We start from the raw sequence: 13642 nt of genomic DNA on the forward strand, positions 1-13642 counted from the left end.
AAAGATAAATATTGCATAACCGCAGAATCAGCACAGTTTCGGGAAAGAACTTTTTTAAATTACCACTTAAAAAACATAAAAAAAATTTTTATTTTTAAATTTATGTAGATAATTATTATGTGATGACTAAGTTAATTACTATTAGGAAAATCGTATTATACAGCTATACTATATCTAGTAATTATTGACATTTTCATTAAAGATTATGTTACCATTTATGAAAAAATCTGAAGTACGTTAAGTTGTAAGATAAACCTAACTTATTTAGGAATTTTTGCCCAATTAAATATTAAATATTAGGAATATTGAATATTCTCCTGATGAGGGCAAAAACGAATTTGCCGAAATGCGTATAGAAATATACTAAAAATATTAACGCTCGAAATAAATGTTAACAAAACTGAATTTAAAGTAATTTTTGTGTTAATTTTTAAATTTTTATTTTCATTTTAAATTAATTTTGTATATGTACATACATATCTTTTTTAAATTTCAGCATTTACCGAAACATTGAAATCCCAAATGGAACTGCTTCCATTTTTACTACTGTCGCCAAATAAATTCAAACTAACTCAGGTAAAATATTTCAAATAAATTGAAATAAAATAAACTGAAATTCCATGTGTGCACTTCAAATATGTGTACTTCACTTCTTACATGCAACACACCAGCAGGAACACCAGCAGGAACAGCAGCAGGAGCACCAGCAGAACTGGCACAGAAGTCCTTGCTAATATGATGTATTCCAGGAGCACAATGGTTCACGTACTCGAGCAAGAGTAAATTTAATGAATTTATAATAATTTACTAGAGTCTGTGTGCAACAGTTGCTTATGCAAGCAATCAAGTATCAAGTAACTTCAACAGAATTGCTGTTATATGTAGTCCTCCAGTCGAGATTCTGTTAACTTTAAACTTAAATCTAATAGAAAATATAAGTTGGTTCTTCTTAATCAATTCAAGTTTTTTTCATAAATAAATAAATTGATTTCAATTATAGGAGGTTATAAGAATAGGAGGTGATTAAAATAGGAATTAAAAAAATTTCGAATTCAAAAGTGTTATTTTTAATTAAAGCATCTTTTTTGTGTTGGTCAAACACCGGTTTCTGAGACTACCAAACTTTTAACATATGTGGTCTATAGGTTTAATTTTGTCCATATATAATTTTTACACAACAAGAGTTAAGACTCTCTTTCTGTGTAGGGTTTAGAATGTTTCCGATGTCAGATAGGCCTGCCATTAAAGTCAACAATAATCCACTGAGAAACAACTTACTGCTTTGGAGTGAAACTGACAGGAAATGGTGTCAGACAAGCCTTTCGGTATCAGACAGACCTGCCATTGAAGTCAACAATAATCCACTAAGAAACAACTTACTGCTTTGGAGTGAAACTGACAAATGGGTTTTACTTGTGACACCAACGTGTCTACCTAATACTACAATATTCAGGTGCCCATAACTACGATTGTCCTAGATATTGGGTTAACTTTGCAAGGGAGTGTCGTGGTGGCTGCGGTTAACATCTAAAGACCGCATTGAAAAGGTTTGCATTTATGCTTTTACGCTATATGGAATTGCATTTTCTCAAGCGGTTACTGTGACTTAAAGAACTGTTTTGTTCTTCAACAAGGAAGAAATTATATCTGAACATATAAATTCAATTGCGACCGGCATAATTTTTTTCAATAAGCTATTTATTTTGGTACGTATGTTTAAAAAGGCAGGTAAAGTAAATAGTTTACGCTAATACAAATGTAATGAAAAAAGAAAAAGCTAGACGGACTGACAGACGTACATATATCATTGATAATATTTATCTTGTCTAATGGATCTAGAAATGAAATTCATGTACTTTATAGGATCGCATGCAATTACTTTGATAAACTTTTACTTGAAAAACTAATAATTAAAAACTACTTGTTTAAGTCAGTAATATAAAAAATGTATATCAGTATTTCTTAGTAAACATTAAAGTATATTTGAATTCAGAAAATTTCGAATAACATAAATAAACAAAATTATAATTTACATATAAATTTTACTACAAAACTTTAGGCCTTTCATCAAACATCATTTTTAAAGAAATTTCTAAATCATGTCATCCGGAGGCTTCTACAAATTAGAGAAACTATATAACAAACAGTGTGTACCACAAGCAGTTCCATTGAAACCTGCCGCCGCAGCAAGATACCGGAACGCCCTACTGGAAAGAACTACTGGAACAAACCTACCACAAACACCGTTGCAATACTTACTAGGATACCATAAAAATAGCACTATAAAATCATCATATGTAACTCGTGGATTTAGTGACACCTCAAGGGTTCAACATTTTAAGGATCTAAATCGTTATTTTCGCTAACAAATTTTTTTGTAAGGTTTGGACTTAAGAATGATTGTGTATAGTATATCGTTAGAACCACCTTTTTTCTTAAAAATCCTAATCTTGTATGAGAGTGCTGGCATTTAGGTGAATTGCTAAATCCTAACGTTGCATGAGAGTACTGCCATTTAGGTGAATTGCTGAATTCTGACCTTATATGAGAGTATTGGCGTTTATGCGAATTGCTGAATCGTAACCTTATATGAGAGTACTGGCGTTTATGTGAATTGCTGAATCCTAATCTAATATGTGAGTACTGCCATTTATGTGAATTGCTTAAACCTAACCTTGTATGAGAGTACTGCCATTTATGTGGATAGCTATATCCTAACGTTGCATGAAAGTACTGGCATTTAAGTGAATTGCTGAATTCTGACCTTATATGAGAGTACTGGCGTTTATGTGAATTGTTGAATCCTAACTTTATATGAGAGTATTTATATGAGAGTGAATTGCTGAATCCTAACTTTATATGAGAGTACTGCCATTTATGTGAATTGCTATATCCTAACGTTGCATGAGAGTACTGCCATTTAGGTGAATTGCTGAATTCTGACCTTATATGAGAGTACTGGCGTTTATGTAAATTGCTGAATTCTGACCTCATATGAGAGTACTGGCGTTTATGTGAATTGCTGAATCGTAACCTTGTATGAGAGTACTGCCATTTATGTGAATTGCTATATCCTAACGTTGCATGAGAGTACTGCCATTTAGGTGAATTGCTAAATTCTGACCTTATATGAGAGTACTGGCATTTATGTGAATTGCTGAATCCTAACCTTGTATGAGAGTACTGGCATTTATGTGAATTGCTAAATCCTGACGTTGCATGAGAATAATGCCACTTAGGTGAATTGCTATATCTTAACCTCATACGGAAGTACTGGTATTAATGTGAATTGGTAAGCCAATATTACTTGGCAACGAGTAAAGGACATCCTAAACAATTATTCCATGAAAAGCATTAAATAGTAAACATTTTGGCGAAGACAGAAGGCTCTTGTTACATAAATCGATTCTTCCATAGAAGTTCGAAAATTTGAAGACGCAAACAAATTAAGTGCACCCTAGACCTGGCTTCAATAACGGGCACATAGCGTCTTTTTCTAGAATTGCAGATGGATGAAAAACACGAATGATATGTTTTACAATTTCTTTTCTTTAAAAATTTTGGTATATCTAAATTTGCAGTTTTTTTAACAATACTATTCGTAAATCGCATATTAACAATAAATTATGGTACTTTATATATAATTCTGTTAAAACATGCATTAATAAGTGCATAACTTTAAAAGAATTATATATAATGTTATCATTCTTACACATAAAAATTGTTTGCTTTTGTATTTTGGATTGCATTTGGTCAATATAAAAGTACAGTTATTTCAGTAACATTTCAAATGTCTTTCTAACACAAAATTTAATATAAGTATATAATACTGCTGTTAAATTAGTATGTAGATATAAGAATCAAATTTGATGTTAGGTTAGGTTAGGTCATACCGGCGATCCCTGGTGAATCCACTTAGACCTATTGACCCATGGTGTTATCGCATATATAGGAAAAACTCAGGGTTTAAAACCACCTAGAACCTTTGGCGAAGTCTATTTAGTGTCAGGTCTTATAATTGATTAAGATCTTCAAGACAGAGGGCTCCTAAAGTGTTTAGTCGCCGCCGTATATGAGTTGCGTAAAAACGTAGTAGATGAGAGACGCTCTCATTCTCTTCTCCACAGCTGCCACCAAATCTTCTAGCATGGTAGTTTATACTGACCTGTAAGTAAACCTACCGAAACACCGATATCTCTACGGGGTATCTCAATGAGAATTTTGGATTGCCTTTTATCGGAACGTGACCAGATTGCATACAGATGCCTACATATCATTGAGTCTTCCAATCTTTTTTTAAAAATTTCAGCACAGAAAGAACTCAGTAACAGTTTACGTGATATTAGCGATATGCGCAGATTACTTAGGTGTTTCGAGTGAGGTCCTGAAGCATCTTGTTGCAGGAACCGAAAATAACAGTTATTTCAAATTTTTTTATGGAAAAAAGCAGCAACAAAAAGTTGTCTAAACTCATGTTTAAATATATAGTTATCATTTTAACAACTTTTATCATTAATAAAATGCATGCTTTTTGTATATGAACATTTTCAAATAAAATTCATAAAATAATAATTAAATTTGCTTCATATTTTATTCCTCAAAAATAATTATTTTGTGTGCCTTTTATTTTTTTCGCGCAGAAATAACTCTTAAATTTCTGCTTTTTTTTAAAACGCACAAGTAACTGTTATTTTCGCTTTATAAATATAAAAATCATGAATAAATGCCGCTGGCCTGCCGAATATTTTTGAAACGAAAATATAAAATGCATTTCTCATACAAGGTAGCTGTTTTTGTAATTCCATACTTTGGCATACTTTGATGTACTGGCATTGGTAATTTTATTAGTTCTTAGAAATGCTTTGCTTTTATCTTTTGTTGTTTAGGAAATTTCGCATAAGGCAATTTTCTTTATCGCCTTAAAAATATGCGTGTGGGATTAATTTGAAAATTCAAATCAAAACTTGCGATGACATAAAAGTAAATTTTTTCGTATACACACTCTATTATAAAATATATCTCTGCCTAAAATAAAACAGAACGATCAGAATGGAACCTTATATAGCGAGAGTTTTTATCTTTAATCTAATCTTACTTTTCGCTATAAAATTTCAACCGTTCGCAAGTTACGTTTCATATTAACAACTTGAAAACGATGCGTGCACCCTGGTGTATAGTTTATTTTATTGAAAATATTTTTTTTAGAAATACTGAAATGTATCTGAAATATGTAGAATAATTTAAAAATATTAAATCATTAATTTTTAGAGATATTATTTTTAATAATTATGTTTAAGTATCTCATGCGTAGTTATTTGCATTACTTATTTAGCATTTTGTAAATTTTAATTCATATAATATATAAAAGAATACTTATAAATAATTACAAATTAATTTATTCATTTAATGTTAATGTCACATTGTAATTATAAATTATTTAATAAGTTTTTTTTTTTAAAACAAATAACTTGATTGATAAGAGAGCTATTGTAATTAACGTTTATCCACTGTAGTGCGATTATTGAGCTTAATTTAATTTCATTGTTTTGAGTGTAGATTTAAATACAGAAATATTAAGTGACACTTAAGAAATAATCAAATTTATATAAAATACTCACATACTGTATATTTCAACTCTGCTGTAGCCGGTCTCTGGCCCGGTTGAAACAGGAGGAGGGAACGCGACCACCTAGTCTAAATGGCTTTTGGAATATCATAGCGTCTCAGAAAGTAAGTGAGAACACATAACTCTTCTAGAACTCTTAATGAAAAAAAGTAACCATAATCTTTAAACTCATTACTCATCGACTAATCTTTATATACATATATTCGTAATAAACAATATCAAAGCGGAACTATATCCCCACGGGGTGATTGGTTCACAGCTTATCACTCTGCTTAATACTTAATTGATCACATTTTCTGGTATATTTAAAAGTGCTGCGGTAGCACTTTTTACAATTTACTGGAAAAAGTATATAAATGCAGGCGTGTGTCATATCTAAATCGAATTTGAAGAATTATTTTTAATATAATTATTGCATTTTGTTGTAGATCAATACCCTTTCCATCCTTGGTGTGAAAAATCAAAAAATTTAGAAGTGTTTTTATGGATATATTAGATGGGTTATGAGTTGTATAGAAAGTATCAGTAAAGATATTTTATATATTGTCGAACTGTAAAAACTCAATTCTAATTTAAACTTAAAAAATATCATGTATGTAATACTGGAATTATTTACTTAGATATTATATTATATATATATGTCGGAGGAGGCTTATCGTATGCCATTGCCGTGGTGTCAGTAAATTCGCGTACACGACTTATCCTTTCAACTTTTCCGTGTTCTCTCTACATTAACTAACTGAACACGACTGCGCTGTTGTCTCCACGTTTTTACATACCTTGACAGAACTGTGCTGCCAAGTCATGAACTATTCTCCAAGACAATAATGCTAATTATCAATTCTTAACCAGCGCCCTCTAGCAGTGCATAGCGACTATACTCAAACTCAAAGAGTAGTTTACACCAAAGCGTCGACACGGCCATTCTGACTTTAACACGTCCTCGTGTAACTTTCAACTACCAAAGTTTAATCTATCATACAACTTTATCGTCGTTTCTTTTTACAAAGTTTACAGTTTAATTTTTATTTTCTTACAAGCTATAACACATTTCGAATTATTTTTATCTAGTCTTTTCTTCTTATAGCAATTTTACATTTACATTTTATCCCTTTTCTTGGGAAATCATCTTTATTTCCCTTTATTACAAGACTTTATACCTAAGTTTCTAGCTGATGGCTTCCTACAGAATGTAACATAAATAAGATTGTTCGACTAAATTTTCATGTTCTAGTTCTAGCCATTGGCATCGCCGCCTTTCAATCACATTCATCACAAATCATATTCATTCATTCATTCGTTATACAAGTTTCGTTTCACAATTCGAATACCATTCCGTCACCACCCAAGTTTCCACTACACCACCAAGCACCCCACACGCCATGATCAAAACCTGAGTTTTGCACTTGTGCTTGTACTATGATGCGTGTAGAACTTGTTACTTAGTATTTCTCTACTTCGCTAGCGTCTATCTCAACGCTTTCCACATTTTCGATATTAACGTCTATTTCAACGTCTCCATCATCTTCAATGTTAACGTCTATTTCAACGTTTTCTACATTTTTGATATTAACGTCTGTTTCAACGTCTCCATCATCTTTAATATTAACGTCTATTTCAACGTTTTCTACATTTTTGATATTAACGTCTGTTTCAACGTCTCCATCATTTTCATTCCTAACGTCTGTTTCAACGTTTTCATCATTTTCATTCACGCATGAATTTTTATTATTCATGTCCAGATCATCAAAAACCTGCCCATTTGGCAACTTTCTTACATACTCATGCGGATACTTATACAACCTATTTGTAGACAGCGACTTCAAGGTATACCTATCTCCATCTAACTGCTCTATAACCACGAATGGTCCTTTAAACTTAGTATCCAACTTAGTTTGATTTCTCTCTTCATTCTTAAGTAAAACAAAGTCGCCTACTTTGTGCTTAACAACCTTTGCCCTGTTTCTATTAAATCTTGACTCGTCGTAATAAGCTGCACTTATCATATTTTTACTAGCCTGAGCTCTGACCTTACGAATATCAACTTCACTCTCCGTATCGGCTGGAGAAACTAGGCCCATCGGCCGCGCCTCCTTACCAATCAACATCTCTAAGGGACTTGCTTTGGTAACACGATTCATTGTACAATTTAAAGCTAGTTGTACCTCACCTAAAGCATCTTGCCATGTTTGCTGACCCGTTTCAACAGCAGACAATAAACTTTTTAATGTGCTCATGACACGTTCAACTTGACCGTTTGCGCGGCTCGCTCCTGTTGCAATCAAATGAAAGTCTATTTTCTGCGAAGAGCAAAATTCACGGAAAGCCTTGCCGGCAAAGCACCTTCCTTGATCGGCTATTATACGATTAGGTACCCCAAACAGAGCTATTGACGATTTCAAAGCATTTATACAGCTTTCTGAATTGATTTTAAGAGTATGATGTAAGAAAACATATTTAGTGAAAGCATCTATTTGAACAATAACGTATTCTTTGAGGTCACTCTTACCACTTAACTTTCCGGTTATATCAATGTGAACAGTATGCCAAGGTATATTGACCTTGGGAATAGGATGTAATCTAATTTGAACTTTACCCGAAAGAGGTTTCACCAATTTACACGTCATACAATTTTCTACAAACTTTCTGACATACTTTGACATGTCGTCAAACCAGTAATGTTCATAAACCTTATCAAGTGTTTTCTCCCATCCTAAATGCATAATAGACTCATGTACCTGATTAATCACTGACCATCTGAAGGAGCGCGGTACAATTGGTAAGCATCGTGTTTTACCATTCCTTTGTATTTTACGATAAAGTACACCTGCCCTCAATTCATATGATTTTGCCAGATTCTCACAAATATCACCTGTATTTAATCTAGAAAAAATATTACAAAGATCTGGATCCTGTTCCTGTTTAGCAAGAAGCCAGTTATTCGAAATTTCAGCTAAATTAATTCGTTTTTCGGGGATTTTATTAGTAACCAAATTTGGTTCCGAAGGGAGAGGATTTCTTGATAGAAAGTCTACATGAGCCATACGCTTCCCTTCTCTATACTGAATGTTGAAATTAAGTGATTGTAAATATGACCACCAACGGTGTACCCTAGGTGTTAGATTAATCTTAGTAAAAGAAGTAAAAGGAATTGCAATCTGTAACCACTAAGAACTCTCGACCTTGGAGATAATGTCGAAAATGCTTTACAGAGTTTACCACTGCCAATGTCTCTAACTCATATGAGTGATATCTTGACTCCGCTGGCGAAGTTCTCCTACTTAAATATTCCACCACATGGGGTTTACTCATTAGACTGGCATATGGAGAACAACCAAGTCTAATAATATTACTTTCTATTAAATCTTTTATTTTGCCACTAAATACATCTCTTTCAACTGGGCTGAGTATATATGGACGCCTTTGAACAGTTTTTTCGACTAGACAAATTTTAATTTCGCCAGTGAAAACGCGTGTTCGTGGAATTCGTTCGATAAATACCTGAGAATAATTTTGTAACAAAGTAATTAATTCATCTTTGTCATCACCAACCAGTTCAGTATCAACATCACAAATTTTCACACAATGTTCAGAAATAGAACATACATTAACCGTCTTAGTTTTAACGATTTCAAATTTGTCTGAGTCAACAACAACATTAAAATCCTGACTCAGCCTCTACAATTCTATGAACTATCTTCCATATTTACTTATTATCATGAATTTTTGTGTCACAAATTTATGTTATGATTCATACTTATCTTGCTGAACCACCCCTCTATATTACTGTCCAGTTTAATTACACTCATCTTCCCACAGCTCCCAGCATTCTATTCCACCCGCTATAGGACTAAAATAACGCCAACTATTCCTCTTGCGTCTTCCCGTTCACATTATTACATCATAAACTTCACTTCCTTACATTGTTGTTATGTGTTGTTATTATCCATCCTCGTTGCTATTCTTATGCATGTATAATTTGCATTTTATTCCATATGTTTTTATTTCTATTTGAGGCACTGCCGTCTAAGGCTTTACTCAACGCCATAACTAGAACACTTCCTTCTAAAGGGTTTTCACTTAATATAATATCAGCGGTTGTGTACCATGCTGACACATCAGCGCTACGGCAATCTGGATTGAATTTCGGCAAAGTAACATTTGTGCTATTCTGAGAATTCGCACCCGATGACTGCATAACTTTTATTAACTCACTAAAATTTTCGTTTTGTTTTATTTTTATTTTGAAGTTGGTAATTGTGAGTTAGAATCCCACTTCTGATGTCGGCGGTGGCTTATCGTATGCCATTGCCGTGGTGTCAGTAAATTCGCGTACACGACTTATCCTTTCAACTTTTCCGTGTTCTCTCTACATTAACTAACTGAACACGACTGCGCTGTTGTCTCCACGTTTTTACATACCTTGACAGAACTGTGCTGCCAAGTCATGAACTATTCTCCAAGACAATAATGCTAATTATCAATTCTTAACCAGCGCCCTCTAGCAGTGCATAGCGACTATACTCAAACTCAAAGAGTAGTTTACACCAAAGCGTCGACATATATATCTATTTATATCTGTTTATATCTGTTTATATCCCTTTGTACTTTACTGTTATTTTACAATCAATGAAAAGACTATGGAAAATGTTACTTTTTTGTGAAAAGTTTTCAATTACTAATTTTTTTCTTATTATGCCCCCCTTATTCCATACTTAAGTGTATGTATTAAGGACTTTTAAGTGCAAAATATAATTCTGAAGGTTTTTTGTGCTACACTTTTTCACTTTTTCACTTTCTACGCCTTATAGTGCCAAAATTAGCTTAAAACCAATTTTGAAAAGTGCTTCTGTGTGGTAGAACTGAAAATTCACTGTAAATTACTCTATTAAATTGCTTTTTTTCATTTTTCACCCAAGTTTAAGAAAGAAAAGGTATTGTAATTTGCAGTGCTTTTATTTTTATTTCCTGGAATTTGGAAAAGAACAGAAATGATTAAAATTTGTTGAGTTTTTTTTTGGATTTCGGAAGAAAAATAATTTTGATGAAGTAAATAAGCAAATAGAAAATATGCAGTTTGTTTACTTATAAATAAAATCTGATTTTGTCACAGTATAAAAGATGTTACTTTAAGGGTTTCCTTTGATAATTGAATTTAGTTTGTTATATGTAAATAAATTTTTTTTATTTTTCGCCTATATTTCGACTCCCCAGTAAGACCTAGAGTACAAGCACAAATAGCGAAAAGAAAATTAATGCCAAGGTATACATCATAATTGCTTATCATATTTGTATTAATTAAACATAAAAATTGTTAATAGATGGCATTAGTATACTTTTTCTGAATAATTTTAATTTTTTTTTTTAATTTATAACTCATCTGAAGAGAGATATAAATTGATTACCAAATAACAAAACTACAGGTTCGCGATATAACAGTCCAGAAATTCTTTCAAAATTCAAGTAGATGTGATGGACAAGTCTTTAACATTCCCTAATGAACTAAGGTAAAGAACAACTTTACTTTATATGGAACCCAAGGGTTTGTACAACAAAAACACAACAACAGAATTGACTGTTTTGATAATTGAGAAACTCAACTTCAATTAATTGGACGTGAATTATTCTGTACTCCAAAAAGAGAGCATTTAATAGACAAACTAAGATACTGGAAAATTTTTAAATTGAAAACTACTAAATGAACTGTAAATGTTAAAAACTGGCTTAAAGATTTATAAACCCATCTAAAGCAGTCTGCAATAGACTCGTTACGCTGAGTAGAGAGGACATCAAAATACTCAGTGGACTTCTGGACGGGATCTATTAAACAACCATTTTAATAAAATAAGGCTTTAAACAGCTGAATGCAGTAATGCTCTTAACTGAGTAGCAGCTAACTTGTTCATCTCACAATATTGAACCGTCAAAGGTTTTTAATCTTTCACCAAGGATAGCACAATAGACCACTTGACACACTCGCGGTGTATATAAAAGCTATTTATTTTTAATTTTAGCCATTATGATTTCTTTATATAATTATTAGGTTATATCCTTGAAAGACAAATGCAGGAAGTTTTCATTTTTCATGCTTCTTCATCTTTTGTTAAGTGTATATCCCATATATTATGTCACTTTATAAATTTGTAGCATTACGTATGGATATATGAAATCAGTACGAACAAACCCATATGATTTTCATGAAGTAACAATATTTCAAATCTTTATATTATTTTGAGTCAGTCTCGTAATTTACAGGAGCTATCACTAGTATTTACGACCTAGTTCATATGTATACATTAAAAGACAATCATTGTTAATAAATTAATTAACCCTATTTATTGCATGTATATGCTTATACGTTCATTAATAAATATAAAAGAGTTTCGCAAGAAGGGATAAGACTCATAAAGGCACATTATGAGGACTCTTAATATAATGAAGGCCTCTTCATAAAAATCTCTAACTGAGCATCTCTCTAAGTTTTGGAATATGTTACGTTTGTCAGTTATTAGCGACCTGTTTTTTATTATCAACGATTATATTCTCCAAGAAACGGTGGAAGATGTCGATTATGCTGATGATGTCTATTTACCGTTTTTCCTAATAACGACGAGAAGGACAAACTAAACGATTTGGTTCAAGAAACAACTAAGCATGGTCATACTGCAAAATATAGATAAAACTTATTGAAAATTGATGTCAGTAGTGTCTGATGACCTCATAATAAAGAATTAACGCGTTAAATTGACAGATTCATTTTCATATTTCAGCAGTATAATAGCTAAAGACGTTGCCTTCAAAACAGACATAAAAGCCGGATTAATTAAAGCTGCTTTTGGTTTTGCGTAAATCAGAAATATCGAGAACTCTAACAAATGTTACGTGTTATAGTATGGCCTCTCAGAACAATGTTTTACAGAAACCCTAAGATTGATAATGATATATACGCATGTATTTGAATATCAAATACATAAGTTCGAATATCTTAAATATTTTTAAAGAAATATATTTATGCCTTATAATTATTAGAATTCGATTAAGATAATAATAGTGGTTACATAAATAATTACTGAATTATCTATAATTATATTATTACACTCAATTAATATTACTATTAAGGTTTATTAAGTTTTAAGCTTGCAACCTGTAAACAACTTAACGTGATTGGAAGCTCCCAAATAGTGATAAATTTGTGGATGTATAGTGAGCTGCAGCTAGGATGTATCCCACTCTGTTTTGTACTCCATTCAATACAATAGATACTTCATAGATGTTGTTGGCTTTAGAGTCCTTATGCACTTACGCACTCGTGTTTATACATTCGTTCTTAGCAAGAAGTGGTTAGTTACAAATTCAATTTGTTGTTTAACTATTGGTTGTAATTTGCAGTATGCCTGGTATGGAAGCGTGTACTGACGCAACAATTCCATTTAATATCATTAAATCAAGCAAATGTTAATGTGCAGGTACAGCACTAAAAGGATGATATAGTTATTCAATAGTGACGCGCAAAGGTAATCAGAACTTGAGTAGATTTTATCTAGCGTTCGTTGTTTATAAGTCAGAGTAAAGCGTTTGCCTTCCTTTATTAGAAAGCATTAAGAGCATTACATTTGATCGAAATGTATGTAAATAGAATTGTTCACTTGGCTACAAAACATACATATGTATTATAGATAGTTACGTATACGATTGGTATGATACAAGTAAAAGATATTGTGAAAGATATTTAAAATTCAGAACGTGTGTTAAATATTTGCAATTTCAACTACATCAGCTAGTAGTTGTCCAAATATTTTTGTTCCGATCTTTTATGTCTATTATGAGAGATACCATCTTTTAACAATTAAGATGACCTTCAGTAAAAATGTTCAGTTTGTCACTCGAATTTAATACCATAGACTAGACATTCGTTAAACTAGTAAGTTGAGTATTTCTTATACACTATATCCATGCTAACATTGTGTGAAAAGCATTTTGAGATGATCGCTCGTCCTGCTATTGTGAAATAAACAG

This window comes from Teleopsis dalmanni, chromosome X, assembly GCF_002237135.1.
Source record: "Teleopsis dalmanni isolate 2A chromosome X, ASM223713v2, whole genome shotgun sequence".
Lineage (NCBI taxonomy): Eukaryota > Metazoa > Arthropoda > Insecta > Diptera > Diopsidae > Teleopsis > Teleopsis dalmanni.